This window comes from Triturus cristatus, chromosome 1_2 (genome assembly GCF_964204655.1).
Source record: "Triturus cristatus chromosome 1_2, aTriCri1.1, whole genome shotgun sequence".
Lineage (NCBI taxonomy): Eukaryota > Metazoa > Chordata > Amphibia > Caudata > Salamandridae > Triturus > Triturus cristatus.
In genome coordinates, this window is record NC_140580.1 from 385944674 (window position 1) to 385951056 (window position 6383).

A 6383-nucleotide genomic window follows, 5' to 3' on the forward strand; every position below is an offset into this window, starting at 1 on the left:
GAAGGACTGCTTTCAGGTTGCTGACAAGGGGTGCAGAGTGAAGGTGTGGAATAAAAGTATGCAAGGTGTGCGAGGGGTTCTGGCTCAAGCCCTTAGCCTCTGTCATTTCAAAGAAAGCAAAATGTCAAGGAAGGCATCCTTTACCTCTTTGACAACTATAACACTTTGTCAACCCCCGAGCCAATAAACTCGCTGATGAAGAGAGGTGAGCGACTCTACCTATATACTTACACAGCCTCCTCATATTAGAGACTGTTTTTCCTTGGTCCTGATGAAAGCCTACTAACCCCTACTAGGCTGAAACATGTCGACCAACACTTCACTAGGTGCATTGGACCAATAAAGTATCCCTACAACCACCTTTCTTCGTAGTTTTTAATCTTATCCCTCTCCTGCAATAAAGATAAAACACTCAGGAGAGTAGATTGTTTTATTCACTTCATTCATGACTGTTGTGAACCAGACAGTCTCCCTCCTGTTGGTAGGACAATGGAGCACCTGAAGGACTGGACATATGCCGCTAGTGTGGTTGAGGGTCTCCATCACAATTTTCTTTCAGACTCTGGAAAAATGACTTATGTGATTTTCTTTTCTTTGATTATAAACATGTTAACCTGGGAAGCCAAGTGAATCTCTGCTTCTCCCTCCCTCTTTCATTTTGTTGCACCTTAGACCTGTCAAAAGCAAGCCCGCCTGCCTCTGCCTGCGCTTGGACTGCTTCCAGTACCAGGAACCCTAGTCCTCACCTCTACCCTGCTGTGCTCTTCCACTCCCTCAGCCCTAGCCTCCACAGTGCTGACACACCACACAACATGGATGAAGCATTCTCATACACGCTCCCACTCCCTACCCCACACTCCCACACAATCGGCCTCCAGCACCCCACTCTCTCACAAACCAGCCACCTGCTCACAGACAAACCACCACCCACGAAACACGTCACAATCTCATTTAGGCTCCTCAACAACCGCTCACTCCCGAAACACACCACAGCGCTATGGGACATACTGCACTCCGTGCTTTGGACCACTACAGCCATACCCGCCAGTTACAAGATCACCAGGCAAGATAGTCAGAACAAACCTGGATGTGGAGTAGTCATAATATTCAGATTCCATCAGCTGCATCACCTGCACGGACACCCCCACCAGCTACATGGTTATAGATGCATCACAGCCAACTTCTCCTGGGGCAGAATCCTCATAGACAGATCACCAGGGCTCCTTACCAATATCACCAGTGACATCACAGACTTTGTTGCAACCCTTCACATCAACGCCAACACTTATATCCTCCTCAGATCTTAACTTTAACCTAGATGACCCAAACTCTATGGCTCTTCTAGCAAACATCCGAAACCTCTTCTTCACCCAGCACGTTAATGAACCCAGCCACACCACCGAAAATCTATTGGACCCGATCTTCTCCTTAATCAGCAACATCCTAGGCGACAAGCCAGCAATCATGACCTGGACAGACCATGCATTCATCAGTTTCAGCATACCCATCCTGCACGACCACACACCTACCACCATTGGAGTCATCCACTGCAGCAGGAAAAGCATCACAACAGAGGACTAGGCTTCTACCCTCTCTGTGCACCGGTCTCAGCACACAAACAACTTGCCCAAGCCGCCAAGAACCTCAGCAGCTGGTTCACTACATGTGCTGACACCCTGGGTTCCCTCAAGCTCAAACCAACAGCAAGAGCCCGACCACAGGCCAGTTGGTACACAGAGGAACTCTGGCTGATGAGATGCTACTGCAAGCAACTGAAGCGCAAATGGAGAACAAGTCAAGACACCATGGATAAAGATCTTCAAATCCGCCCAAAGGAGCCACCATTTGAAGATACGGACCAGCAAGCGAACAACTCTTGCAGACCACATAGACGCCGGCACAAACTGCAGCATCATCCGATTTCATTGCCCCTCTTGCTACCTCCAGCATCACTCTCTCGCCAAACCTTTACAGCAAGGTCTCGGAATTCTTCACCTCCATATACGGCAACTTCGACCCTCAACTGGACCTGTCACAGTCTCCTCTCAACTTCCCAACACAGCCAAAGAACAAACACTAGCCTTGTGGCCCGGTGTCACCGCCGTTAAAACTGCTGATACCCTGAAGACCATCCACTCTGGCCCCCATCTGACTCTTGCTCCACTAAACCATCACCAAAGGGCTCCTACCAATCATCATAGCACTAACATCCATCCTCAAGGCCTTCAGCCACACATTCCTGGACATACCCCACCTTTATGCCCCTGTGCAAGAAACCATTCTTTGGCCCATGCTCTCCAACTGTAGACCCATCTCCCTCCTTCCATTCGTGGCCAATGTCTTAGTAAAACTAAACAACCAACACCCTACAGACCATCAGCTCCTTGATGCTATGCAGTCTGGTTTTAGGTTCAATCCCAGAACAGAAACATCACTCCGTGCCACCACAGACCACACCAGCATGATCCTTGACATGATACATGGCAGCCCTAATTCTCCTAGACCGCTCTGCTGCATTTGTCATAATCTCAATCCTCATCAGGTGCCTGCACAAGATTGGCATCCAGTGACCCACTAACCACTGGGCCTGCTCCATCCTGATTAATAAAACACAAGCTGTCTGCCTGTTATCCTGCTACTCAAAGCCTGTAAACTCCTCTGTGGAGTGACTCCGGGGTCATCGCTCAGCACCACCCTCTTCAATGCATACATGATCCCTCTGGCCAACATCATCTGTGGAAACAAAATCAGCATACTCTCCTGTGCCAATGGCACACAGGCTCCCTCTTTGACAAGACCCTCAATACAAGAATCAAGTTCGCCACCTGCATGACAGAAGTAACTAACTGGGTGAAAGCCAACTGTCTCCCAATCAACACCAACAAGACAAGAAGTGATCTTCTGCAAGAACACTCCACCGTGGGACTTAACTGGTGTCTGGCCGAACTCTGACCAACGCGAGGGTCATCATCTACAGCAAACTGGACATGACTGCACAAGTCTAACTGTCGCTACATCTTACTTCCACACCCTGAAGATTCCAAGTAAAATCTTTATTTTTTCCCAACCAACATCAGGAAAACGGTCACTCATCCTCTAGTTACCAGCAAGCCCGACTACAAGAACACCTCCTATACCGGGATCACCAAGCAATTCACCAGAAGACTACAAACCATCCAGAATTTAGCAGCCAGACTCTGCCTCAACCTCCCACACACAACTTACATCACACTACACCTCGGGGAGATCCACTGGCTCCCAATACACGCACTCATTTCAAGCTACACGCACACAGTTCTAAAGAACTTGAGCCCACTTACATGAACAGTCACATGTCCTCCCACCAATCACCCAATCTGATAGACTACTAGCCGCAGAAACCCTTAACGTAGAATTTTTCACAGGCGTGAGACTGGACCCAGAAAACTTTCTTGCCCAGCTTCTCTGTGCGCCGGGGGGGCGGCACCACGTGACTCCGCCCCGACGTCCTCCGCAGGTGTGACGTCAGCAAGGTCACATAAGCCCCACCCCGGCACGCTGACGTCAGTTTTCTTTTCTTGAACAGTGTGCGAATGCCTTCGGGCTTTAAGACGTGCTCTTCTTGTGCACGGTAGATGTCGGCGACGGATTCTCACCCCATCTGCATGTGGTGTTTGGGGGAGCACCACGACTCCACGGACTGCGAGGCGTGTCAGCAAATGAAGCCGAAGTCCTGGCGGGAGCGCCAGATGAAGCTCCTTTCGGCGCCCATGTCCCAGTCGTCGTCCTCGCTACACCCGTCCCCCGCGGAAGGCTTCAAGACCCACCACTTCCGTCTCCGACATCGTCCCTCTCCCAGGCCGCAAGGGCATCGCTCACCTGTTGGTAAGTGTCGCAGTTTGTCCTCGAGGCCCGATCCCCGATCCCCGGCCTGTTAGGGATGTGGGTTCTCCGCGGGTGGTGCGGCCCCGCGTGTCGCCACCCTATCCGCCATTTCCCGGCGCGGGGGCGACCAGAGCACAGATTGAGGTATATGCGGCGGCCTTGCAGGCCTCGTTGGCTCTTCCTACTCCTTCTCTTACTGGGACATCTGCGGATCCCTTGCCGCTTGTGGGGACTCCTGCGACGACAGGTTCGGTGCCATCGGGGTGCGGCCCTTCGGGGTTCCCTCCTTCGAACCATGGTGCCTCTGCGCAGGGGTCCCTGTGGTGACGCGGGAGGTTGCCGGGGCTCGGGCGTGTCCTCAAGTCCCTCTCGGTCCTCTCGGCAGGTGGTTGCCTTGTCCGAGGCTGCGGTTACGCCACTCAGGCGCCGGCGGCTGCTAGCCCTGGCGGTGCCGCAGGGGCCGGCTAGGGGTCGGGTGTGTCCCCGGGCCCCTTTCGTCCCTTCACGCAGGCAGCTGCCTCATCGGAGGTAGAGTCGACACCTTTCCGGCGCTGTTCCTTACCCGCCCCGGCTCTGACCCCGCCTCAGTCTCCTGCGCCGCGCGTTGTGGCGGAGGTCGTTCCAGCGTCCCCTTCGGCGTCGGTTAACGTTGACCTGACGCCGGTGGCGGACTCTACGGCATCGGGCCGACGTTGGGTCATGGATTCTCCTTCGGACGCCCCCTCTTCTCCAGAGGTTCGGCGGTTGTTGGTTTCATCTTCTCCGGAGACTGGTTGTCACGTCGTGTCCTTTTCCCCGGCGTCCTCTAAGGACGGCTCTTTGCCGTCGCCGCGCCCGCAGTCTTCGCCAGAGGCGCCTCAGGTTCCCCATTCATCTGCCCACCCTCTGCCGTTTCGGGCTTGGCCTTTCCTTCCACCGATTGGGCTGGGGGACGGCCCCCTTAGCTTGCAGCCATCGCCCACGGAGGAACTGCTTTCCCCGCCGCGGGGCCCTACGGAGGCCAGTGCTGCCTTCACTCTGGCTTTTTCCACCGCTGCGGGGATCCTGCGCATGGGCGATCCAGCTGCCAGTTTCCCCACGGATCATCTTCTGGAGGTCCTCCATCAGGGTTCTGGTGGTCGGGAGCTGCTTCTTCTCTTCGAGGCTTCGCTCCACACTTCTCTTTTGGGGGCGGCCTGCCACGGGGGACCCGGTGCCCCAGCAACTTCTGCACCGCCACCGTCCTGCGCCGCATGATCCTGTCGGTCTTTCCCTCCACCCCTTCACCAGGGGCCCTCTTTTACAGGCTGCCTTTCCCTCCCTGCCATCAGTGTTGTCTCCCCCGTCACGGGAGGCCTGCTGGCTGGATTCCCGGGGGCGCAATATCTTCACCTCCACCAGTGCGGCTTTGCGGGCCCCTAACACTTTGTGTATTGGCTAGGGCCACTTCTTGCTTGTGGGATTCAGCGAAGTCCCTTATGTCTGCCGCTTCTCAGGAGGGTGCCTGTGTTCATCTGAGGCACCATGTGTTGGATGGCCGGGAGCTGCCGGCGTTTATCCTTCGCTCGTCTCTGGACATTTCGTAGGTGCTTGGTCATACCATGGCTTCTTCAGTGGCCCTGGGATAGTGTATTCCCGGAGAACGTTAGGGAACGGCTGGTGGACCTTCCTTTTGATGGTACTCTTTTGTTCCACGCCCCTGCGGATTCTGCCATTCAGAGGTTTCTTGCGGGGCTTCATCGTCCTCCTACCCCTCCCCCCTCAGTGACCTGTGAGTCGGTCTGTTTTTCGGGGGGTGTTCTTCCGTTGTTTTTCTGGGGCCTTGTAGCGAGTAACCCCGGTTGTCGGTTTTGTGTGGTTGATGTGCCTTCAGGTCCTTTTGTTAGGACTTTGCTGTTGGCTGCTGGTCCGGCCCTGGTTTGACTTGTGGTTTTGGCTGTTTGTAAGTCGTGTAGACCCTGAGATTAGGCCCTCTGTGTATTCTTTATTGGCTGCTTGGCAAGCCATCTGCGGTTTTCTCCGCAGGTTTTTCTGTTTGTCCTCTGCTGCGGAAATTTTTTCCTAAGAGGGTTCCCATGTTCTGGGACGTAACATGCCCTATGTTGGGTACTGGTAGCTATTATATAGCTCTATCCTATGCTGGGCAGGTGTGGTCGTCCTTCGGGCTTCTGCTCACCGTGGCATCACGGTATGTCGCAGGTGCGATGTTTTTGCTGATGGTTTTGGAATGGCTTGCGTGGCACCCCGGTCTGTCCTTCTCCTGGATCGCTGTGTTGCTAGCCTAGTCCGGCCCGCTGTCTGCGACATTGCATTGTAGAGGTGGGCGACTGGTTTCCCTGTTTTTTGTGTTCTGGTGGACGGCTTGGTCTCTGTCTGTCTGTCTGTCTGTCTGTCTGTCTGTCTGTCTGTCTGTCTGTCTGTCTGTCTGTCTGTCTGTCTGTCTGTCTGTCTGTCTGTCTCTGTCTGTCTGTCTGTCTGTCTCTGTCTGTCTGTCTGTCTGTCTCTCTGTCTGTCTGTCTGTCTCTCTCTCTGTCTGTCTC

At 54.1% G+C, this 6383-nt stretch overlaps 1 protein-coding gene across 1 annotated transcript in view; it reads left to right on the forward strand.

The window, feature by feature from the left end:
- KIF20B (kinesin family member 20B) overlaps window positions 1-6383 on the forward strand; it is a 556993-nt gene that overhangs the window by 375856 nt on the left and 174754 nt on the right. The gene's annotated exons all lie outside the window — the stretch shown is intronic.